At 40.1% G+C, this 26849-nt stretch overlaps 1 protein-coding gene across 3 annotated transcripts in view; it reads left to right on the top strand.

Annotated features, from left to right (window-relative positions):
* Window positions 1–6350: 6350 nt before the first annotated feature.
* The window catches only part of ADNP (activity dependent neuroprotector homeobox), a 58612-nt gene continuing 38113 nt past the window's right edge, over window positions 6351–26849 (top strand). For all 3 annotated transcript variants that reach the window (XM_063146304.1, XM_063146296.1, XM_063146289.1), the window contains exon 1: window positions 6351–6438. The gene's annotated coding sequence lies outside the window, so the exon portion shown is untranslated. The remainder of the gene's footprint in view (window positions 6439–26849) is intronic.

Below are 26849 nucleotides of genomic sequence, written 5' to 3'. Positions count from 1 at the left end.
GTGATGGTGGATTTCACAGTTTGACCATGTGCTGTGTGAAGAACTTCTTCTTCTTCTTCTTCTTCTTCTTCTTCTTCTTCTTCTTCTTCTTCTTCTTCTTCTTCTTCTTCTTCTTCTTCTGTAGCACCTTCATTGTCTGTCATGAATCTCCCACCATTCAGGTCCATTGGGTGACACAATGTCAGGACATACGTAAGTTGTAGCAGATGTTACAGAGGCCTGGGAGGGAACTAGACATGCAGTAGAAGCTACATATTTCTCATGATGTCTGGTTTGTTCCTAGGTTAGGCATTTCATCCCCATTCATGTGGACCTACTTGGCCACCACCTCTAATGGTCACAAAGAAGTAGCCACATGATGCCACATGGAATTTACTTCAAAATGGACTTCTTTCTCAGGGTAGGCTCAAAAGACTGCAACCAAAGATAAATTGTGAAGGGAGTCCTCAATCAAATAAGTCTATAACACAAAGTAGAGATCATTTCTTGACAAAAGTATTTAACTAAAAAGAAGAAGCAAAATAATAAAATATTAGCATGCATATTATATACTAGGTATTAAGAGTTATCATCTCTTCTTTTAAAGTTGAAATTTCCTGGAAATCTTGATTGTGGTTTCTTTGTGATGATAAGTTCTTTATTTAGTGGAGAAAAGTTGTGAATCCTTTTGAATTCCAGTGGTTAAGCCCTGGCACAGATTATGTCACATAACAGCAACAACAAAATCATGCGCACATGTCAAATAAATCCTAAGAATCTTTTTATTTTAATTTTTATTGGATAAATTCCCTCTAAGTTATATCAAATTCTTCAGGGCATGATTTATTTATTTTTTAAAGTGCCACAGAGATCTCTTTTGTCTGTCAGCAATTTGCTTCGGGGTGTTCCACTAGTCTTTCTTCAGGTGGAAAGATTTGGGCACAGAGATCTTCTCCCTCTGTTTAGCCTAATAATATCCATGCTTACTCAAAAGTACAGCTGCAACCCATTTTTATGAAATCTTAGTTGATTAATTGTATGGATGTTAATAGGTCAGTCAATTATATTTGCATAAGAACAGTTATGAAATGTTTATTTTTAGAACAATTAACAAACCATTATTGCCACCTTCTTTTTCTAATGGAAGATGGTACTTAAACATTTCATTCCACAACCAGGATTCCAAGTAAACTAATTTGCATTTGTAGAGTACAAGTTTCTTTTTGGGTGGGGAATGAGAGGGTTCACACTTCCATTAATCAGTTAGACGATCCCATTCAAAGCAACTGATTAAATGCAATTGAATAATGCTTCTTCTAAGATGGTGCCTGATGTGACACCACATGGCAAAGGATGGCAGGCCCCATCTTGAAAGAGATATTCACTCTATTTGTGTGTCAGAAAAAGAGGTGTGCCACTCATTGTTATCCATAACTACTTGTATTAAAAAATTAAAACTATAAATAATTGTTCTGATTAATCAGGCACATCTTTTAAACCATTGTTTAAATCTATTGGTCCCAGGTTTTCAAACCCAGAGTACCTAAAGGAAGCAACTTAGAGCAATCATAAAAATGGCTGAATAAGTGGTTTCTTCAGTTAGTCTATCTTTCAAACAGAATTCTATATAATGGGGTGGGGACCCAGAAAAACAATTCTGTGGTATTCAATGGGATGAGAAGAGGTGATACTACTAATACCTAATTTCTCCAAATGGTCTAGAAACAAGAACCAATTTTCCACATTTTTAGTATACTGTTTCATTGGCATGTTAGCCCATCTGAACCCATGTCTTTCCAACTGATGACATATCTTGGGACTTCTGCTTGGTATCATCACTATCTGCCAGGGCAATCCTATGCATGTCTACTCAGAAGTATGTGTCATTGAGTTCAATGGGGTTTAATCCCAAGTAAGGGATAGAGGATTGCAGCCAGAGTGTCATGTTGAAAGTAATATGATGGCATAGCCATTGAGAGAATTGCTCAATGTTGTCACTATTGTTATGTACACGGACTTCAGTTTGTTATTGTTCTGTGCAAAAGTGCAACTGATTTTGCTATGTGTGACCGCTACAACATTGTATGACTGCCCTTGCTATGTGAATGTGCTCGTTATTGTTGCTTGCATAATGCAGTAGCTACTGTTGCTATGTATGTTAACCATTGCTATGTCCCTAGTGTGTATTGTTGGTGTAGGTTCATTTTTATTGTATGATTAGGTGTCAGCTAGAGAATTTTGCTTAGATTCTGGGCCTCATATATTAAACCATATATAATACATGAAGAAAAGACTGGAGGAACTGGGCATATTTCATTAAATGGGAGCACATACAATTATGGACAGGTGTGAAAATGTAATATTTTAATGTGAATGTACCTAATTTCACACTTTCACACCACTTCATGAACCAAAACTCAATTATCCTCTGAAATTCGCATTTCTCCAAATTTTGCAATAGGCTTCCCCAATCAAAAAAATGTATTCAAAAATGTGTATGTTAGGGGAAATAACATACAAATATGCATTATATTAGGGAAATTGCTTGCAAAAATGTGTATATTAGGCAAGAAATGCATACAAAAATGTATGTTATAAGAGAAATGTCAATAAAAATGCTTAAGAATTTTCATGCAAACTTGAAAAAAAAATCTCAAAGTTTGGGACAAACTGAATTTGAGATTGGAAAAATGAGAAACTAAGAGAAACTCAAATTAGCTCATTCCCTGGCGACACAAGTCCACCATCACTCAGCTCTTTTGACACAAGAACCCAGATTGGTGTAAGTCAGAGGGGCCTTAACCTTATGACTCTGTTCCTTTTGATAATTTTTTGTAACACTGAAGCTATTGCTCTAAGAGATGTCAGAGATGATTCAAGACGATATACTTTATAATAATTGTATAATTCAAATCACAAGCAACTTGTACATTTATAGCTACATCAAGTGACTATGGGCATTGCAGCATTTAAATATCCTGTTTTTCACACTACACACAATCTCATTAAAAAGGACACTAAGGGAGCAATCCCCTGCAGACAGCGGGGAGGAGGATATAGGATTGTTCAGTTTCTGGGCTCCAAGATCAGTAACGGCTCCAACCCCAAAATCTGTGCTCCCTACTCCCACATGACCAGTGTGGATCTGGCTATGCACTTGGAAAAGGAGCACAGAGACAGGAAAACTGGGTGATCCCGGAGACAGGAGGAAACTGGGGCTGTGGCCATACGACTTTTCCTATGGCCACCCCAGCCTCTTTTCCTCCCCCTCCAAAGCATGGCTGCTAAGTCACTCATCTAGCAAAATTGCAGGGCAGCTGTACTTTTGTGTTTTGAGTTTGGAGGCTTCTGACAATCCTCATAGGACTGCACCCTAATGGCTAAATTAGATAGGATACCAAATGTGTTACTTGCAATCTCATCAGTGGGGGGGGGGAAACCACATTAATCTGGGACTTTCTTCACAACGGCAACAGGAAAGTGGGAATTTAACCCTTTCCTCTTCACCGAAGTCCTGATGAAGTTCAGCAGATAGTAATTCACAATGGACATCGGGTGCAATCTGTACTCTGAGAACAGAGATGTGCTGCCCTTCCCTGATGTGGTCCATACTGATAGAGACCACACCACTCAATGTTGGGGCAGTGAGCAGGTTTTGGCCACAATGTTCTCCCTTGCTGCAACACTTTAATTTTCCCGATTGCCATGGCAGTCATTCCAGTTGACCTTCTCTGTTCCTTTCCTCTCCACCCTAATGTGCCTTGTCTTTATTCCTAGGTTATAAACCTGTGGGCCACACCTCAGTCGTATTTTACCTTTTTGTGCAGCACTGAGAATTTTTAAGTACAATAATAATCATGAGAAATGAGCATAACTAAAAGATACACTCAGGAACAGGGCTGGCTTCAGGTTGGAAGAGGCACTTTCCAAACCGTGCTTCTGTTAGTGGACCCATCTGGATATGTCAGTGGACCCACCTTGTGGCCACAGAAGGCTCAAGTTGCCATTTCCCACAACGCTAAAGTTAAGGTCATTATTGGAAATTAATATGGTAGCCCCACCACCACTGCCCAGGGTGGACGGTGTTAGATGTGTTCAGGGACATGATTTGGAAGGAAGTGAACCATCCAGGGAGCTTCAGCTATTGGGCAGTAAATAAATGCAATAAATAAATAAATGTGATTGGAAGGAAGAGTGTGGGAGACAGCTGTCACCCACCCTCAACACTGTGTTCCAAATAGCAGCCTGTTTAGAACCAGCCTATAGTACCATCCTTGTTTTTCTTGGTCCTGCTAGGTCCTCTCACATACTAGAGGCATTCAAGAGGCAGCTGGGCAACCATCTGTCAAGTATGCTTTAGGGTGGATTCCTGCAATGAGCAAGGGGTTGGACTCGATGGCCTTTTAGGCCCCTTCCAACTCTACTTTTCTATGATTCTAGTTAAAGTGTGATGAAATGTCCGGATAAGGAGATGTAATATTTGTGTTCAGATTAACATTACAATTGAAAAACCACAAATGATTAATAATAACTACACTGATCAGTATTGTACTCTTAATAGCATGCAGTATGAAAATGCCTGCTGGATACACAGCAGCATTGCCTATAGTATGATTGGACTCTACTGCTCTCATGGCATTGCTGTGGCTGCTACACATTTCACAGTCCTGCACGTGTTATGCAACTTACAGTGCCATGGTCAGTACTCAAGACTGTGTTACTGCTGCTGCGTGTGGCTGCAGTTATGCTGGTAACATGCAATGTATGATGGTTGTGTTTTGTTATGTGGTTACAGTTGCTTTTCCCATGATGCAATTGCTGGCTTTAGTGAATAGCCACTAATACAGCAGTCACATGTATGACTGCTATCTGCGTCGTTTCAGCTGAACTTCTACTTTTTCAGTCTGGCTGTTGGGCTGTTGAATTTTCGTTAGCATGACTTCCTCTGCAGTGTTTAGTCTCTAATTCAGTGCTCGCAGTGCAATTACCATACATAATGAGTGCTCCTGCCAAGTAGTTGCCCAGGGGTGCTCAAAAATGTTTTGCTGCACTATACACAGTTGTGTTGCCTGATCCAACAGGTGTGCCAAGGATCCAGTGCAACGTCACGGAATATGCTGCGATTTACACCCCCAATACAATGTCTCGTCCCCTAATCACTTGACATGGTTGTGCAGTCTGGATAGTTCTCTAGCCCACAAGTGTGAAAATGAAGGTCCATCCAATAAAACATGTCCCTGTTGTGATCTTCATCAGTCAGTGCCACTGTGACACAACAGTCTTCCACTGTTTATGATGTCATGATTCTACAGGCTCACTATTGATCCATCCATGGTGCTTACTGTTCTGCCAGGGGTGGCCACTATTGTGCAGGCAGAGATGTGCCTGAAAGGGGAGTGGAGGGGGGCACACGGTAATAGCCTCCCTCTTGTGTGTCAGAGAGCAGCCTACAGGATGCCCAACCTTCCCATGCCCTGATGCTCACTCACAAATGCACTAGTGCAAGGCGTGTGATCACCAGCTTAATAGCACGAGGTGTCATGATGCTCGCTCAGGTGAGGCCCGGGTCACGTGGTGTGCTCACTGTCGGGTCACGTGGACGTGGGCTCACTTCAGGCACTTCTCCTTCCCCTCCCCCGCGGCGTGGTGACCCCTTCCCCTCCTCCCCTCAGGGAAGGATGTAGTGCCGGCTGGGGGCGGCGGAGGGATAAGCGGGCGGTGTCGCGTTCCTCTCTCCGGCCCCAGCCGCAGGGCGCGGCGCCTCCTAGCGGAGCAGGGGCAGATCCCGCCGCCGGCTCCCTTTCTCGCGAGAATCCCCCCACACTAACGGGGTTATGTAACTCGCTCCCCTCCACCTCCTTTTAAAGAGCCCGCTTCCAGTCAGGTCGGGAGAGGAGGCGGGGAGAAGGCGGGAAAGCAAGTTAAATTGTCGGGGTTCAGTCACCCCTTTCCCTCACTCCCCCCGGGGGGGCGCGTCCCCCTCCTCTCCGGCCGGACAATGAGTCCCATATGCTAATGAGAGCTCCGCGTCACTTCCGCTCTTTCTCGGCCGCCATCTTGGCCAGGGCAGGTTCTGGGCAGGAGGGACCCGGCTGTATTGTCTGCAGGGCGCCTAGGGAGCCCCCCTCCCCTTCCCCGCGGCCCGGAGCTCGACACCCCTCGCCCCGGTGACTGAGCCCCGCGGAGCCGCCCCCGCCGCCCCCTCATCCCTGCGCAGGCCGAGCCCCCGCCCTGCCCCCTCACAGCCTCCCCCCCCCGTCCGCCAGCCATCCAGCCCCCTTTGTCTCCCCCGCACCGCCGGCTCAGCTCCGCGCGTCCGCCCAACCTCCGCCGGGCAGCGTCAAACCTCCACCCGGGAGCCGCTAGCGAGAGCGCCGACGACGCCGACGGGGGAGGGAGCGCCGCCGCCGCCGCTGCTGAGGAGGAGGAGGAGGAGGAGGGAGCGCGGGAGCCAGCCAGGTAGGTGCCTGAGCGCGCGCGGGAGCCCAGCGCAACCCTTTCTCCCTCCCCTCGCCGTCTCCTTCTTTCTCCTCCTCCACCATCATCAAGAGTAGCCGGGCCTGGCGGCTGCTTGTACTCCGGTCCTCAAACATGCTGTTTAAAAAGCCTTTGGTTTTCTCCCTATCCATCCGTCCGAGGCCGGCTTGCAAGACGCCAGAGCCTGACTCCGTACCGGCTTCCTTGGCTCGAGTCGGCTCTTTCCTTCCTCCCCCCCCCCGCTCCCCGCCTTTTAACCTCCCTGCTTGCTTCTAGTCTTTCGGCTGGATGCAGCCCCTGCCGTCTTTCGGTTTCATCTCCTTCCTCCCCTCCTCTCCCGGTCGTTCCTTGCAGGGAGGTGGCACATGGATATTGTGCCGCCGAGTGTGGCTGTGATTGCACGGTCTGCATCGTGGAAGGAGAGAAGTGTTGGTGGGTGAGGGGGGGAAGCGAGGGGATGGCGAATGCAGCCGTCCTCTCCGGCATGCTCGAGGCTCCTTTTTCTCCAGCATGTGCGCTTGTGGAGGGGGGGGGTAGGAGGAAGGAAGCGAGGAAAGCCCCCTTATGACTGCAGAGTTGGCGCTGGAAATCTAGAGCGGGCTGCGGTACAATCAATGGAGAACAGCCTCCTCCTCTGCGACCCCCCTCCCTTTCCTTAACTAGAGGTGTTGGGTATGTTGGAAAAGGCGGGATTCGTGGCTCAACCAGAGTAGGAGCTGTAGGCGAGTAACAGGCACCCATCCACCTTCGCAACTCATCGTTACTCCATCCATCCCGGGCAATAGTTCTTTTAACCCGTATCTCAGACAAAGAAGGGGAAAAGGAGGCTGTCTCCTACTTCTGCCGCCGGAAAAACTGGATTCTTCTTGTAGCACGCCTTTCTACTTGCCTTAGTTATGTATCTCTGTGTGTGTTTTTCCCAACCCGGTTTAGTTTTGCTTAGACATATACGTAATAAGCTTGTGGCTTCGCGTTAAAACTACCGTTGCTTAGGGTTTATGGTCATCGAAGAAGAAAAATATCAGCCCCCACCCAAAATGCACCGCAGCCAACTCGGTGGAATGGAGAAATGAGCGTGGAAGTCAGTAGGGGGCGCATTCTCTTCATTGGGTAAGGCTGCTGCAGAGAGGGGGGGGGAGGAAGGGCCCCTGATGCACGGAATGGAGTTGCTGCACAGCGCCTTCTATAGGCCTGGGAAAATGGGCCTATCACTGCAGGCTCAGTTGCTCTTCAGAGCTGACAGCAGAGCAGGCAAAAGGTTTAGTGAGCAGAGCATTGATTTAAAGAATCTGACCACTTCGTTCATTTTCCTGGAAACGTGTCCAAAAGTGTTGTCTTGGTGTGGTACCTAAAAATCTGTGTCATCATTGATGCATGTTACCTGGCTGAAGTTTTTGCCCAAATTCATCGAGGTTGATCTTTACTGTTCCACTGAAGCTGTCTGATGGTACTTTAGAAGTTGATGATGTACTTGTTTCCCAAAATCAAAGCAGTTGTTTATGTGGCTGTATAATTCATTGAGGATGCTTATCCCTTTTTTAAGGTTTGAACATAAAGCTTCATGGTGTGTAAAGGACTGCACCTCAATACATTTGTGACTGGGAATGCCATTTGTCTTCTGTACTTGCATGGCTGTTTCTTGCCATGACAATATAAATTGTTAAAGAGTTCCTAACAATGCAGTGCTTTCCTACTGGCGCTGATTTTTGTTGAAGGCTACATGCTTCTTGAGTAACTGGAATGCTTCTGTAGATGCGACTTGCTGATCTTTATTGTGATTAAACTATACGATAGATTTGAGTTCTGCAAAAAAATAAAACAACTCTTTCAGATTCATCCTATAGCACCTGCTTATTTTATTCACAGAATTTCAACATTCAGTAGAGGGAATGTGTCAGATGAAGAAAAATGCCACATGTGCAGTATGGTGTGACCTACATTTCTATGGGAGGTTCTAACTCCTTGATGTGAGAATTCTGGGTTGTATCCAGGAGTTGTATTGTATCCAATGTTTGTCTACCCTGAGTCCCATTCATTTCAGTGGGTCTACTCTAAGTAGGACTAGAATTGTATGCAACCCTCTGTTTCTTGTCCCAGGAACTCAACCATCACTTCCTCTATTCTGTACCAAAGATTCAGGTCATAGTTGCTAAAATGAAAATTGAGAAAGGCAGAGAGGCACATGTTATACAGATAGATGCTTTACAAGCAAGATCAAAAAGACCAAGTGAAATTATGTATTGTTCTGGAACTGTTTTGATAAGAAGTGGAAACAGTTGGATTGCAACCAATCAGCAATATTTTCATGACGTGCAATGAAGCCAGAGCATCTTACAGAAATGAAAGAATCATAGCTTCCAAGTATGAATAGTTGAGGTTGTCTCCTTGTAGTTGGGTTGTTTAAGGTTATATCAGTGCTTTCTATGTACAGAATATAAACATGTTGGGAACAATGTGCTTTTTGTTATCACTAATATATTTTAAAATTAAGAGAAATATATTCAAGCATCTGTCCATCAAGCTTATAAGATTCTTTAGGAGTTCATTGAGTCCTATGAATTACTACTATTACAGGTGATTTTTTATACTATTGAGAAACATTGTCATTCCTTTCTGCCCAAATTTTAGTATTTAGAGGACATCAGTCATGATAAACATGTCAAGTGCAAAATGTTACATTTTGTTGACATATTTCAAGAATCCTGCTAGGTTGCAGAAAAACATTTTAGGTTGATATGCTGCAGACCCTGTTCCCTGAAACACTTTCTTGCATGCTTGAAATGATTGCTGTTGGTTATCCAGGAGAGTACACATGGCTAAATCCAATGTTACATGAGCAGACTTCCACTTGTGGAATGGAAGTTTCCCTTCCCCACCTCCTCCCTAAATCTGATCCAAAGGGCCCCTTTTTTCTCTAGTGCACATTTGGGGGGCTACAGGGAGGGAATCACATTTGGGGGGCTACACGGAGGGAATCAATCTGCCAGCAGTAGCTGTTTCGCTGGCAGAAGGACACCATTGAATACAACTCAGCCTAATTCTGTTTTGAATGGTGCTACTCTGATGTTTAACAAAACAATGCAAAAACTGTTTAAAGTTTGAATACTGTCTTGAATACTACTGTAAAACTACCTAATTGCAACTTATTGCGGACAAGGGCTACAGCTTAAAGGAAAAACATGGAAAATATGTGCTGTGCAGTGTAAGTGTTTTGAAAATTATGAACATATGCACAAAACTGCTAGATTGTGTTACCTGTGTGATACCTGCCCAGCATCATATTAAAATACAATATGTTGGTGTGTATAGAGGAAAAAAGATATCAGAAAATGACAACACTTGCTATAGAATTTTAAGGAACCCAAAGTTGTGCCATCAAGAAAATGTAAAGAATCTGATTACCTAGAAAGAATTCTCAAAATTTGCTGCAGCAAGCCCCTCACTTGAAAACACATATTTTCAACCTCCCCAAATATATTAAAGACATAACGTTGAATTGTTTGGCTGAGCTCTCATCCTAGGTACGAAGCTCTCTAATCACTGGAAAAGAATGGCTGCATGGGGTGTGTTTCCTAGGGAAATAATTTTGCAAAAACTAAGTATGTGTTTCATTGGCTTCCAACAACATCAGGCACCTAGAATGGAGCAGGGAGTATGCAGCTGCCCTTCAACACTTAATTGTAATGTGGGGAAGGGAGGCAGATCCCTACTTTGCCAATAATTTAGTACACTGCATGCAGAAGGTTGCAGATTCAATTTCTAGGATCTCCAGTTGAATTTCCTGTAGCAGAGCTGGGAAATAGATCTGCCTGATACTTTAGAGAGGCTTTGCCAGTTGGACTACTCAATCCTAAACTGGGTGGGCTAGTAGCCTGAGTCCTATAAGGCAGCTTCGTGTTTTCATGTTTAGATGGAGTTAGATTATAATTGGACATTAACACCAAAAGTGAAAAAACAGGGTTAAGTCATAAAGATCTCAGGCTGCTATTGTCAGTATACTTACTTCAGTGGGACTTATTTCTAAATAAACACAGGATTGTTCTACACTTCACTTGGGAGGCCAAAAATAGATGCATTAGTAAATACTTTAGTTGAATTGTGTAAATAGGTACCCATTCTGCTACAAGGGTAGTAATATACACCTCTGCCTGCCTCTCCTATATTGCTGACTCCTTCCTGGCTCTGTGTACAAATGGTAAAGCCACCCCAAACCTTGTGGGCTGAAAAATACTGTTGTCTGCATCACAGTGATGCTATCTCATACTGTGAGCTTTTGGCTTGCTTGCCAGAAAAAGTTGACAATTTTTTTTTACCTACTGTTGGCATTTTGGATATTTAGGAGGACTTAAACATTTAGGACCAGTATAAGTTAAGCAGAGTTGGTGAACCTAAAACAGTGCCACATTTCTAAGGAAAAATAACATCCCCACAATTTTATATATAGAAGACTTGAAGCTGCTGATATGATTGGCTTTTGTATGAATATCTCCTATCTATGTTTATCAGTCAGGCCAAGCTCAGAATGTATCATAAATGTGATTCAAAAGAATTGAACTAGTATTAAAGAATATAAAAGAGAGACCTTGTACAGTCACTCATTACTCACTTCTGTCTCCAAGCCAGTGCACTGGAAGACTTCCACTGTACTTAAGTGAGAAGTGCAAAGGATATTAAAACTAGTCAACTATGTGTGAAGGAATAGCTTTAGCTTTGGCTTCTGATTTCTCTGTCTTTTTCTAAAACCTGTTTACTGTTTTGTGTTTGTCTTCATCTTAACCTGTGCCTGTTTAAACTGTTTGGATTTGAAAGCTGATCTTTTTTGTTGTTTTCACCATAGGACATAAGTACACAAAACAACTTTTGAATTATCCAACCATCCAGCCTAGTATCCCATTTATAATGCCCACTTATGGATGCTTTATAGAGAAAAGCTATAGATCTGTGCAAGATGGGTAATATACCATCAAGGGCCAGATTCATGCAGATATTGTTGTTGGATGGAACATACAAACTATAGTTTGCCAGAGTTTGCAATGAGCTCAAATACTACTTCACCTGTCCGGCTGAAGAGACAGTTTCTGATATTGTCCAAACCGGGCAACTGGTTAAACACCACCTATAAAACAGGATCAATCCTTGTTTGCATGTCTTGTTTGAAGGGAGTATTTAAAGCACCATTTCTCTGTTCAGGTGTCATGGAGAAACAGGTTGAACAACCCTGGAGCATCTTCTGTAGCCTAAGTTTTCATAAACCATAGTTTGTTGTAGTGGGAATGTTACATCTGAACCTGGGCAACATGTTTGGTTGCAAAACATTCAGAGATACCCAAAAGAATGCATACAATCACTCTTTCATCTTTTAGTTTTTCTGGTTATATTTTTAAACTCAGTCATCCAGTAGCTCTGAGTTACATTGGACATTGCTGTGCTGTAAGTCAGGCCTGACACCATAAGTTTGATGCAATATTTCATTAGGTAGCTTTTAGGTTCTAGAGATGCTGCATTTGTCCGTAGTGCCAACACTCAGTAGCAGGGAAATAGAATACCATTGTGGTCTACTATTTAGGATTTGTTAGTCTTCCTGTCTGGCATTCCTGTTCAAATTTAACATATTTAAAGGATGCTTCCACTTGTGTTTTGTGGCCATAAATCATTGGTGTGCTATGTTTCAATGCCCTATAAGAGCATTGGTAACTTTTGAATTACTTTCCATTCTTGTTAGTAATACTATTTTAGACTAAATAACTTTGAAAAGGGATTCCACAAAACAAGTAGTTCATTTATGATAGGGGGTCCCAGTGGTTATTAGCCATAATAGTTAAAGTACCTTCATGTATAGAGGTGGTATATTTAGGTACCAAATCCTGGGTATAAATATTGCATTCATGCCTTTCTTGCTGTCTGGCCACTGTTTAAAACAGGATGCTGGGCTAGATGAATTACTGATCAGTGGGGTAATATTTTTTTATGTTAGATGGGGGGCTGGGGCAGATTCAGAAATGTGCACATAGTTATCTAGAAATATTTTAATGTGACAGCACCTGAGATACCGCATGACAACTTTTGCTTGATGAAACAAATTAAAGCAGGTTTAGCTTCAGTGTGTACCAAAGTGAAAAATGGTATATAAAATATAATTAAAATATGAAAGTACATCTAATAATATTTTAATATAACCATACAATGCATTAGTGTGGGCAAATTGCATCTGATTGGAGTGTCTATGGGCTGTATAATAAAATGCATACAATTGTGTGCACAATTTTAAGAATGGCTATTTTTAGCATATTGTGTATGATTTTGTTATTACTTGTAGTTACTTGTGAATAAAGCAACTAGGGAGTTAATTTTGAAAAGATGGGGCAGGGATATGCAACATGAACATTCTTAGGACACAGCGCAGGCAAAAGTAAGCATAATTTGAATGGGAGAACTAAGCTAGTGCTTAAATCTCTACAGTAAGAGGGTTTTACAGTGCAATCCTGTACACATCTACTCAAAAATAAAAAAAATATCTTGTTTTTATTTCTCAAAAACAAGAGAAATAGTTTCCTGACCAGGTAGAACCATGAACAAATAGGAGTTCTCCTAACTTTGCAAATTTTACTCTTGAATTACTTCAAAATAACTGTCATATACAATAATATACAAAAAAAGTACTGCGAGGCTATTAAAATATGTCAGCATCAAATAATAATAGTTGCTTTATTTTTATTTATTCTTCTCTTTGCTCAGAAGTAAGTCTTGCAAATTTGAGTGGGACTTACTTCCAGGAAGGTGTGTATAGAAGCATATGCTGACCTTTACCATAATGGATCATGCTCTGATAACCTCCCAGTTGGATTACTGTAATGTGTTGTATGTGGGGCTATCCTTGAAGATTACCCAAAAATTTCAGCTAGTGCTGAATTGTAACCAGTACAGTCAGGCAGAATCATATCATATACTGATTTTGAAGGACCTGTATTAGTTGTCTATTTGCTTCTGACCCAATGCAAGATGCTTGGTGCTTACCTTTAAAGTCCTAAATGGCTTGGGACCCAAATATCTGCATGAGTGCCTCTTTGATTTAAAATCATTAGGGGAGACTGTTCCCCAAGTACCCCAAATACTTTATGTGACAACAAGTTCTCAGTTGTAGTGCCAAATTATGGAATACCATCCCCATGGAGGAGCAACTGTTATCAGCACTGCAATGGTTTTGGCCAGTTTTTTGATTGCCCAGGCATTTTACCACTTTATTTATGTTTATACACATAATGAAAAGTTATGATTATTCAAGTGTAGGAAACATGCCCTGATATCCGCAAGGATGAAGGGTGGGTTAAAATGCTGTAATAATAAATAAATTTAGATCAGTACGACTAACCTTTGGCTTGATTGTGCCCTAAGTATTTTACTTACAGGGATTTCTATCCTGCTCTTCAACCCAAGGTGGCTAGCAATTAAAAACCAACCATTTAAAACAAGTATTTATTTAGCATGTCTTATGAGTGCTCAAAGCACTCCATGTAAATAATCACAGTCACAACAATAATCATAGTCTCAACAGGCCAATATTATCCTCCGAGGGAGAGATGGGAGGCTAAAGCTAAAAGTGTCTTTACTAATGCCATTAGTAAATTCATAGCTGAGATTGCACTAAACAAGCTGGGCTTTAGTTGTCGCTCACAAAAATAATGCAGTTAAATTAGAATTGTGCACACTGCAGTACAGATGTTTTAACATTATAGTTCCACACATTCTAAACATCGTAGTTCCTCTCCCCTATAAATATTCTACAAGAGTAGTAAGTTGATACTGTTTTTGAGTGCAGAATCTCTAGTTTCAGTTTACCTGTAGGCAAACAGCAAAAAGTCTTCATAGACTGCCCCCCTGCCCCCTTGCACATGGTCTGGTTCAGCCACTACGTTTCTTTTGTAATCTGCATAACAGTCATGGCCATCTCTGGTATGCATTTGTGTAGGATGAGTGTATGGTATGCACAATCACAGATTGACTGTTTACAGTCCTCAGGGTGGCAATTTTCCTTGGCTTGCAAGCATACATCTGTTTTAAGCAAGTACATGCCTAGAAATGTTCAGGACTGCTCACATAGATGAAATTGTATAGCGTGAATTGATCTAAAACTGTCTGCATTTTGAAGAGGTTTGCTATTTTGCATGTTTCCCCCCTTAAATAACTATTATCTTTCACTAGATTTGGTATAACTGGGAATAGAAGACTATGATTCCCACAACAAGCAACATTTCATAACGTGAAACACTACACGCAAAGTAATATGTATGGGGCTTCATAAGAAAATAGTTAATTCTTTTTCTGTTATGTTAGGCTGCATGTCCACTAGATGGCGTGTTAGCTGTCAATGGAAAATTCCAGAACACTCCATGAGTGAGAAATGTATGTGAGTCAATAGAGGACTGTTAGCTACGCTGCAGAACAGATGGGAAGACTTAAACCAAAAAAGGAAGGTAGACTTTAGCTTAGGTCTTTCTAGTAGCCTTTATTGAATTTCTTCCTATAAATATGGCAGTCAGATGTTGCATTAGCAATTTTGTCTAACCTGAGATTGTGTTGAAATCCTCAAAGGAAAAGGAAAATAAATCTTCATGCTGTACATATACATCACTTCAGTATTTTAGCAAAGAACTGGGTTTATGTGTTCCAAAAAACTTCAGCTCAGCCCACGTTGAGAGCAAGCTTTCAAACTTCCCTGCACCTCTATATTTAATAGAAAGGTTTTGTGTGTATTAGATAGCGAAAAGCTCAAATTACAAAAGTGTTTAAATAAACGTTCAACTGGAATGTCTTGCAATTACTCTTAACATAAAATCGTGCCCCATATAATTCTGTTGAAAAAGCACGTGTCACATAACATTTCTTGAGCTTCTGGTTAGAAAACTTTCTGAGTAGAGTAGAAACCCTTGGAAATGAAGTAAATAGTAATATCAAAGGCACACACAAAATCAAACCCACACACATCAATCCATACTAAATTTACTGTCTTTTGGCAATAGTACTTTCTTTAATAGCATCATCTCTTGAATTCTTCTAGCAGTGTGTGCTTGTCAATGAAACTTGTGTAGGAATACTGCTGCTGCTCCATAATTTCTTAGATAACTCAGTAACTATTTTATTTATTTATTTATTTATTTATTACATTTTTATACTGCCCAATAGCCGAAGCTCTCTGAGCGGTTCACAAAAATTAAAACCATAACAAAACAACCAACAGGTTAAAAACACAAATACAAAATACAGTATAAAAAGAACAACCAGGATAAAAAACACGCAGCAAATTGATACAAGACTAAAACACAGAGTTAGAACTAGTGATTGAGTAATCTATAAATAGTAGTACGTTTTTTTGTTTTTTTGTCCTTCAAAATGAAAGCAAATTCTGAGAAGTTTTATAACTGAAAATAATTTCATTTCTGCAGTTAAAAGAGTTTTGTGTTTAAGTTATACTGAATTGTTGGTGCTTTTTCTTTTCTGAAAATTAGTATATGGACAGAGGCGGAGGAATGATTTTTGTGCATAGTAGGGCTGTTGCAAGCACACCTACCATAATAGGACTGTGGTGAGCACATCTTACTGGTAGTTGACTGCCTTCTTATGAGGCATGCAATTGTTATTTAGTGAAATTGATGAGTTTCAAAGTAATTGAAACTTGGGAAATGGTACAAGTGGCTTGCATCTGGACAATTTCACACTTAAGTACTACTTAACACTTGGAATGAATTGCTGATGTAAATACTGCTTTAAAAAGGTGTACCGATGTATCCTAGAAGTTTAACCAGACTATAATGATAAGTTAAGTTAGTTACACACTCCTAAATAAAGTTCTTTTCTGTATGCAGCCAGCCTTATTCTGATTTTTGTCTGAGTTGATCTTTCTACTAGTTTGGAAAAGTCTTCTTATATTAACATTGATTTAGATGTAGAGCCCACTCCACTCTGAAGATGTATGTGGCATGTAATAAAAGGAAAGCAATCTTCCATAATGGGATCAAATTTTAACTTAAATTAACACATTTTCCCAAATTAACCCTGAGTCCCAAAAGCCAGCCCAGACAGAGCTTGGAATACTTCTGAAGGTGGGTACGGACGGCCACCCAAAAAAATACTGATGGAAGTAGAGAGGGTAGGTCCTGACAGTGCAATCAGAGATTTGGCAAATGTTATTTGAAACTTAGTGAATAAAAATTGGGGGTTACACTTAACTTTTTAGAGTGGCATTTAAAAGTTCTTCCTTTTAATCTAAATACCTCTACCATTTTGGTGCAGTTATGTTTCTCTTTTTGCCTATTTAATAATGAGCATCAATCAGCCCTGCTTGGGCTATTTTCTGTCAGCAGCTCCACCTATTTGAGGACCTCTAAGCCTAACTGTCGTGGAACTGTCAAATTCTAGCCATAACCTAACCAGCATTCTTTGAAGTATGGCCAGACTTTGTGGTATGGCCAGAATAGCAGATGAATAATTTTCAAGCTAAAGAATGTCCCTCCCCCCACTGATGACTAGGTTTCTTTTGGTCTATGACCAATATCCAAATAACCTTAAATAGTTCCATGAGTCCAAAGGGGCTTTGGATTTTTCTCTGTCAAGAGCAGTCCTTATTCCTCACACATAACAAACTGTTTTTGAAACTTGGGGAACTATCAAAAGTGGATTATGATGTGGCAAAGGGGCCAGCTGTTGAGAGAAGAAAAATCTCCAGGCTTGTACAAGTCTCTTAAGCTCTCTGGATCCTGGGCTATGTTTTAATTGCACCATTATTTGGAACCATACTATGGCTTATTCATTCTGTAGTGCCTTGTAAATGAAACATGGAAATTTGTTTAAAGCAAGTAATTTAATCTAATTTCATGTAGTCTCTTGGTTTGCTCAGAGTTTACATAATCAGGCTGGTATACTATATCTGATATACTCTGTAGGAACATGCGTTTTTCAGTTCTTTTCTTAGTGAGCCACACAAACCTCCATTGCTTTGAGCAGACAGTTGAGGGAGACATTTGAAGTGTGTGTAAACTGACTTGCTCCATTAAATGTCTTGTGACGTTTGCTCCACCCTCTCCTACCAATTTGGCCAAAGGTTTCTTGTCCTGTGAAATTTGCTTGCTGCCCCTTACTGCCTGGAACTTTCTCCCAGAATGCATATGTGAGACTATCTCCCTAAACTCCTTCAGATCCTTCCTCAAAAATCTTTTTTTCATGGAGTTGCTGAAACAATCTCCTAAACCTAGCATCATACCGTAGCTAAGCAGAAGTACACGTAACTGAGATCTCATGTTGTTCCTCTTTTTGTTCTTGACTCTTATTTCTGTCTTCTTTTTTGTCTATTTTAATATTACAAGTTCTTTCAGACAATCTCTCAGTCTTGTAAAGTGTCATGGACATAGATGTTACTATATAAACAAAGGATTGGATTCAGAGTTGACCCACCATGAACGGAAAAGCATTTTCCTTTGGCGGAGAAATCAAAATCCAGCAGAATTGGTGGCAGAGGCCAGGGTAGTGATTTTTGCCAATTGTTCCTTCCTCATCCTGTCTCCAGCACCACTTCATTCACTATTCTAGAAGGTCCTCCAACCATCCAGGGCAGCTTTTCAGAGGCATTACAACTTGCAGAGAGGAACATGAATTGGTGAAAATTGCCTCCCGCCTTCCAGCTGTGGTGATCATCTCTTTCTTTGAGTTCTGCTCTGTGCAGCTCTGGATCCAACATTAATTGCTTATCCCAATCCAGAAAGGGATTTCTGGATTGGGATGAGGAATTCATGCAAATTTCAATGGAGGGTGTATGTGCAGCAGTGATTAGCTCTGTATTCCTTTGCAGGAAAAAGTTGTGACGGGTGCTTATTGCAGTAAGCATCCCCCAAGTCATCGTAGTTAACTGCTTCCTGCTTGTTATTTTCTAATGGACAAAAGTTCTTTCCATCTTGAAATATGACTTTACTTAGCTGGTTATTTCTAAGCAATTTCCCCTTTTTGTGCTCTAAATATAGAGCTTAATTTTGCTTTAATGACCTGGACTTATGTACAAACTTAAGTCAGTTTTTGAAATACTATCCCCTTAGCTTTCCATTCATTGATTGCAACTATCAATAGGAACACATCATGAGCTACCATGTGGGGTGGGATAGTGTGTTCTACCATCAACAAATCTTTCCTGTTGATGCTTTCCCTGAGATGTCTTAGGAGCAGGGTGGATTTGATTTACCCTGTTTCTTCGATTCTAAGACACACTTTTTCCCCCATATAAACATCTCTAAAAATGGGGTGCATCTTAGAATCGCGGGTGTGTCTTAGGTGTTTTTTTTTTCTGTTGGTGGTACTGAAATTAGTGTGCGTCTTACAATCGATGGCGTCTTACAATTGAAGAAATACGGTAAATCACTACTCAGAAAGACTCGATTTAATCATGTGACTTCTCTCTTCCCCCCCCCCCCCAAAGTGCACTGTTCCTCACTATATTTTACACAACTCAGAGTTACCAAAGACTCATTCTTGCTGGTATAATCTTAATATTTACAACCAAATGAAGGTTTCATTTTTAGAATAGCAACTTTTCAGATTAGTTTTACAGTTATATCAAAAGATACTGATTTGGTTATACTATTAGAAACACATCATAGATAGATAATTATGAAATTATTGTGAGGTGAACTTTCTCCAATTTAATAGGTTAATCATTCATATTTGGACAACTTTTCTGCTGTACTTTATTGGAAGGAGAAAAACAATCTTACAGAAACCTCTGGAAGAGCATGACATTGTGAATGGATTAATGGAATTCATTTACCAAAAAATTTAAACAGACTCATGCTACATAATTAAAAACTAATCCTTATTTCATGATGAATAACCTTTGGACTATAATGTATCTTAAATAGAAAACTATCTTTAGATAGATTTTCCCTCAAAAAGCATTTTATTTTAAAAAATCCAATTTAAATTTTAAAAAATCAGATTTTTTTTATTTTTATCCACCCTGATTAGGAGCCAGTAAACTATTAACCATGTGTGGGATTAAAATGTTTTGTGAGTAGCAGTGGGGATAGTATACTTTTAACTTCTGTATTCATAACCAACTGTGACCCAAAGGCATGCTAATGTATAGAAAGGTTGAGAGAATTCAGTATTTAGATAAAATCTTCCAAGGTTTCTACAGTTGGCGGTACCTCATCTTGCTAGAAGTACAGTTTGTATTATTATTAGTATTAGTATTATTCTTCCTTTTTCCCAATACTGAGCCTCAATGCATAGAATGAGCAGACTGATACTCTGTGGCATATAAGTGACAACATGCTGTTTACTTCTATGGTTAAATGATGTGAATCTTTAAATGTCCTCATAGATGAATTCCTTGGTTTAATTTTCAACAACTACACTTCATTTTATGCAGTGGGATATGAACTGTTTCCTGTGTCTGTGCTCTGACCTCGCATAATAGGTTTAGTAGTTGTGAGGTGGGATTTATGTGAAGAGAATAATTTTTGGAAGTTTTTGTGCAAAATGTTCTCAAAAGGTTCAAAACCCTAAATCAACATTAATTTTGGACATATAAGGTCTCAATTTTGTGTGCTGAATAGTGGAAAGAGAGACTTGCAAATGCTCAGAAATGGGTAATGCACTGAAGCAGGGTTAAGATGAATAGTTGCCACTGGACTTGGGCTAGGAACATTGGAATCAGCCTTGTACTGAGTCAGACCATTGGTCCATCTAGCCCAGTATTGTTGACGCTGACTGGCCTACCTGGAGATGCCAGGGTTCGAACCTGGGACCTTCTGCATGCAAAGCAGCGCGCTCTACTACTGAGTCACAGCCCCTATTTGAGGCTACATAAAAATGGATAATGTACTACCATTTATAACTGCTACAGGAAGCCAAGTACTGTGGTGCATAGAGTTACAGTTTCCAAATGTGTTTTCATACAACAGGTTGAATCCAGACTAAGTTAGACATTCTTTGATCTATCAGTGGGACATGTTAGTCATGACTAAAGTCTCATTGATTTCAAAGGAACTAAAGTATGACTAATTTAATCTAGATGCAACTTCTTAAGTGTAGGAGAGAAGGGTGTCACTGGTATACCGCTTCAGGTATACCTATAAAGGGTATACAAGCTATACCTCTGATTATCATAATTGTTAATTGACCTGTCATTTAATTCTCTGGAAGCATATACATGACCTAGAGATGATAAAAAAAGTCCAGTTCAGTATTGTTTATCATGCTTTTGGTTCTTTAGCTCAGTCTGCCAGTAGAATGGACACTGATTAACGAATGGATTCTCTGACCCCTTGCAGCCACCCCAGATTTGCTCCAGAGAGTTGGAGGGCCTTCTGGAGCAGATTTGGGTGATTGTTAGTGGGAGGGGAAAAATTCTGCTCAGAAGATGTTGGATGTTTCCTGTAGTCTTAAGAAACATTGCTTTGAAATCTAGACTGATTCTATCACTGTTCCTTCCCTGAAGTGATAATTCACCCTGCATAGTGAAAGTGAAATGAATCAAGCAAATATATTTTTGCAGAAAAGTAATTTTACGAATAAAGAAAAGATTTGAATCCCAGATGGTTTATTGTGTCTTCGTAAAGTTGCTCTTCAGAGAACTTGCCAGGTTAATTCGTTTTAAGCAAAGGTGTAATTGCATCTGTTTGGAAATTTAATTGAAATGTTTTTAGTTTGATTTCCATCTTATTTATGAATGAGGCTGAAATTGGAGCTTCTACATACCACTGTTTTCTTCTTCATGAGAGAATTCATTTTTTGTGTTGCATTCACAACCACATTTTGTTCCTTTTAATAAGGTTTTTCCTCAGAATACTGTTGGTGCCAATTTATTGGTGAAAGTTTCAAAATATGCCTTTACAATAAAATAAGTTAGAAGGAAACAATGTGGAAAAAGTATGCTTTTAGGAAATAGAGAAATCTGTGATCTTCATCCTAAACAATCTTTCTATATATGCCAGAACAATGTACAGAGAAGTGAGCTTTGGTTTGAGAGATTGTTCTGCTTTTATAGAATTTTGGAAAGATTTTTATCGTAGGGTAAATGGTACCTTAAAGAGTACTGAGATGTTTTGGGGTTTCTGCAAGTGGGAATTGGAGACTAGGAAGAAGGGTATCCTACCATCCCTTTTTTGCCAATTGGTACCAGCTAATCTGGTTGTGATAGGTGGGAAAACGCAGTAGGAAAGGTGTCTCCTGGTTGTTTTCCTTTTGATTCCTATTCGATAATTGGGACTTGTTCGCCCTTCCCTGTGGGAGCTTTTCTGTAGTATAATTCCAAGAATATGTGAACAAACCATGTAGATAGGGATACTAATATAGTTCCTTCTCATGAGATTGTCTTGCGTGTCTAGTAATGTATGAATGAATCATATAATCGGTTCTGTCTTCATGCACATGTTCCTGGAACAATGTGGGACTGAACCCCATAGGAAAGCAGTATTCCCACAGGTAAGTGTGGCTGCTAGTGGAGTTCGTAAAATGATGGCAAATTAAAGGAAATAAAATGCAAGTAGGATTTGAGTCTGCTCCCCCCCCCCCCAAGTGATTGCTTATGTTATGTTTGAGATAATGGCATTGTTCTTGAGGATTGAACCTCAGTATTAGTGATGGTTGGCTTTCAGCTTCTAGCCATAATGTTCATTTGAAAGATATTGTGAGCTTTGTTTGAATAAATTTGAAACATATTGTATAAAAGATAGCTTCACATATTTGGTTACTGTTTAAGAGCGTTTCCAGATGGGTAGCTCTGTTCGAAAAATGACATGTACCATGTTGTTAATGTGTGGACGTTTGTCCGCTTCTTAAATGTGTGGTGAAATGCAGCAATACAGACAACCATAACTGGTTGTCTTATTCTGTTTTAGCTCTACTCCTGCTTACTTACTAGAGATGTGAAGGCCTGGAAAAACGCCAGAAAAATTAGGGAAAAAACTGTTTCCCCCAGTTCTTCTCCTGAGCCTCTTTTGGGGGGGTTTAAAAAAAATGGGGGGGAAATGAAGAAAAAATGGATTATAGGATGTTTTAATTTAGCATGATAAATAAAATGTTTAAGACAAGGTGTTCAGATATTTACTTCTCCAAATTGTTTCTAAAAACTATGTACAGTATTAGATTATTACAATTTCTGTACAGTGAGGGCAAGCAAGTTCTAGGTTGCAAACTGAGACTACAGCTCTCAAATGCAAGAGCAAGATGCATTTCTGCCTCTAGGGGGCACTGCCACTGAAGCAGAGACTGAAACTGATAGTGATAGCTATAGCTCTGAAAATGAGTCTGATTAAATTTCATGCATATTCATTGAATCTTGGTCCTCCATTTTACTCAGTTCTTTTTATAGGAATGGGTGCTTTATGTCCGCTTGACACTGTGGAGGACTAGTGGAGACATAAATAATTTTCTTTTTACTAATGTTGATGGTTTCCTCTGTTTTAAATTATTTTTTGCCTGTGCCTCATAAACTGGGAAAACCAAAGAGGCTCCTTACAGTTCAGGAGCTTGTTACCAAAAACGTAAAAAATAAAATAAAAAGTAAATTCAGTTTGTAATAATTGTTTGAATACACTGTACTTTAAATATACCAAATGTAATCATTTTATGCCAAACCAACTTGGACATAATTACATTTTATGTTCCTAAAGTAACAAAGTTACTTTCAATCTGTAAAAAGTGCTAAAATTGCATTATTTCAATTTTCCCGAAAATTTCTGTTTTCCCCCAAACTCCCTCAGAAAAAAACCGTTTTTTCCCCATGGCTTCAAAATTTCCAGAAATTTTACGTCTCTATTACTGACTAGTTCTGCAGCTATGAAGTGAGTACCTGTCCCTCCCTATATTTCTGCAGTACTGCGTTCTCACTGCTTTCCAGTTCTTTGTTTAGGGAGGTAGATCTTTAAATATATTCTCAAAGACTTAAACATTAATTCATCCTGATAATGGTGTTGTTTCAAGGAAGTGAGTGAGATATTTCCCTCATTCTTTATTCTTGTTTTCTCAGGAAACATTTGTGAGCTTTAAAAAGGAAAGGTGTGTTGCTTTAAGCCTGCAAAGCCCTCTGTTGCATTGCTGTTAAGTCTCTGAAGCAAGAGAAGGTTACCTCTAGGCTTCGGAAGTGCTCAACCCAACCTATGGTGAGTTGGGTAAGTTCCATGTGCCTCACTCCCTGGCCTTGGTGAGGAGATTGGTGGTGGTGGGGATCCCAATATTATCTAGGATAAGCAGCGTGAAGAAAAAGCCCCAATTGGGCCACAAGCAATGAGGGGAGATGCCCAACTTGGCCAGTGCTTGCAGGAGCCAGATGCTTAAAGCTTGGCTAAGTCTATTTCTTTGTGAGGACAGAGGCACAGAGTGCCATACCTCTCTGCAGTGGGGAGAGGATTGCTGGGTGGGGCTGGATGATGTCATGGGAGAGGCAGGACCATACCCTTTGACATCCTCTGGCCTGCCAGCTTAGTCACGGGGCAACCTGGCTCCCAGTTCTGCTCTTGATCTGAAGCCATCTATTTGAATTAAGGTTACCCATGTGTGTGAGTTTTCTTTTTTAAAAAAATATGTTTGCAGTGTGTGCACATGTGCATATATGCACGTATTTTCAGGAGGGTAAATTGATTTAAATTAGGTTTCCATTGATATTTCATATATTTCCCATACAGTGGTGCAAGTCTGATCACTAAGTCATGTTAACTTACATCTAGAATATTCTTAAAACAACAACAACAACAACAACAATAATAATAATAATAATACATTTATTTATTTGTTAACTGTCTCTCCTTCTGAATCAAGGCGGGGTACAACACAAATAAAAAAACCAATAAAATACATACAACTAATTCAAACATTTAAAACCAAGCCTTGCATCTTTTTGTCTCATAGTATGTATTTTGCACGCTTACCTCTTTTACCTATATTGGCAGTTTCTTTAAAATATTTCCATATAGGGTCATTACCCTATCCCATAGGGCTAACATGCTTTATATTCAAATCATTTAATATTTGCCGAGTTATTTAAGAGAAATGTATTTTTTAAAAAACTGGTTTAAATTTAGTTTACTCTAAACTTCATTGCTATAATGTGGGGAAGCCTTACAACTTGTTAAGACACCCCCACCAGTCGTTAGTACAGATTAGAATTTGTGGGAGTGGGGGGAAATCTCATTCTTCTATTAATACAGATGATCCAGCAAATTCCTGGTGGAGAATCTTAATGCTTGGTTAATAAGTTGTCTGTGCCTTTTTTCTGTTGCAGCAAAATAGTCTTGCAGCACTTTAAAGGCAAACAGAATGATTAAGGAAGCTTTAGCATTCATGAACTAGAATCCTCTTCATCAGATGTGTGAGGTGTGTTCACCTCCATTGGCAGTAGTGTAGGAAACAATGAGGTCAGATGGAAATGTAATGCAAAAATACAATCTGTGAGAGTTATGTTAAACCTTAAATGGATACAAAATAAGCATAGTGACCATTCACAGCAGGAATAATTGATAACACAAACATCCTAGAATTGCTGATTAACACCTTTAAGTGGGATAGGAAATTATTACTATGGTTCAGATGAGATGTGATAAAATTTTAACTTCTTGATAAGTATTAATTCAGTGTCATGCTGGAGTCACTGCATTTTCTTTGTTCGCGAATGTCCACTTTGAGCTCAGCATCAGCGGTCTACGAAGTTGAGTCATTTTCCTACTAATATCTGAATATTAACATGACAATGCTAGGATGTATATTATCCTTCATTATAGCTGTTGTGAATATTCTCCATGCTTATTTTGCATGTATTGTATGCCTTAACACAAATTTGTGTATTTGGTCCATTTAGATGCGCTATAATGGTTTGTTGAAAAGGCTCTTAATCTCGCAAATGTGGTACAATTTAGTTTGGTTTGTATTACTTTTCTCTGTGATTATAATGCTGCTGATTCAGTTTATATATTTTCCAGAGGGATGTGTCTATCTTTAATAAACGTTGTACTCTCAGGACTTATTTTGAGTTGAATACAGGATTATAAATCTTCAAATAAAATGTGGAGCTATTTGTTTCTTAGGAAGTATTCTGCTGCGTACTTCTCTGTAGTCTGGTTTGTATAAATTGATTTATTGAGTGGATGGTCTTATTTTGCAACAGGAGGTTGGAACTAGATAGCTGCTTTTTTTAAAAAAAATTCCTTCCAAATTGTGATTCTTGTCATTCTGAGTATTCAGATCATGATGATGATGATGTATAAAGACCATTTATCATATCTGAAAAGATACCTCATAAAATACCAAATATCCTAATCAGTTAAAACATTTAATATCAGGAAACTAACAATTAGCAAATCGGATAGCACTGTCAGTCAGGGAATGCCTGGGTAAAGATATAGGTCTTTAACAGGAGAATAAAGCAAGCCACTGTTGGTGCCTCCTGAATACTGGGATTGGGGGAGGCATTCTACAATGTGAGTGTCTCTGTGGAGAAAGCCTGTTTCCAGGTTGCTACCAGATGGCAATGTGCAAGTTGCGCTACAACCAGCAAGGCAGCCTCTGCTGATCTTAGTGGTTGCATGGCTCTGTATGTGGGGAAGTGAGCCTCCAGGTCCTAAGTTGTTCAGGACTTTATATGCCAGCAGTAAGACGCTGAACAGTGCTTGGCAGGTAATAGGCAGTTGCTTCAACACCAGTGTAATATGTGCATGGCCAGATCCTGACCCCCAAACTACAAACCTGCTCTTTCTGATAGAGTGCAATCCTGTCTAGAACAGGCAAACGTCCCAATTCTTGTACCCAGGAACTGCCTAGTTGGGATTCAGGCTCAATTTGTTCATCCTCTTCCAATCTGTCACTGCATCCGGACTCTGGTTCAGAACATGTACATCCTGTCCTGATTCAGATGTCATGGAGAAAGAGAGGTGGGTGTCTTCAGCATACTAATGACACCTCACCCCAGATCTTCTGATGACTGCCTTCAATGGTTTCATATAGATGTTGAATAGCATCAGAGACAGAATAGAACACCACAATTTAAATGCATTGGGTCACTCATTGCTATCCTCTGGATATGACTTTGCATATAAGAGCAGGACTATTGTCCCCAAGTCCAAAGGAGCCTGTCCAGAATGATACTATGATCTGGTTGGTCAATGATATCAAAAGCCACTGAGAGATCAACCAGAATCACCAAGGTTGGACTTCTCCAATATAAGTCATATGTCAGGATAACCAGGGCTAATTCAGTCCCCAACCCAGGCCTGAATCCAGACTAGAAATGGTCTAGGTACTTTGTTTCTTCCAAGAGTATCTGAAGCTGTGCAGCCAGCATCCTCTTGAGCACCTTCCCTAAGAAGGGAGTATTAGTGTCTGCGAGGTAGTTATTAAAAAATATCTGAGTCCAGTGTGGA

This window comes from Elgaria multicarinata, chromosome 1 (assembly GCF_023053635.1).
Source record: "Elgaria multicarinata webbii isolate HBS135686 ecotype San Diego chromosome 1, rElgMul1.1.pri, whole genome shotgun sequence".
Classification (NCBI taxonomy): domain Eukaryota; kingdom Metazoa; phylum Chordata; class Lepidosauria; order Squamata; family Anguidae; genus Elgaria; species Elgaria multicarinata.
This window is presented reverse-complemented; position numbering and strand designations above follow the sequence as displayed.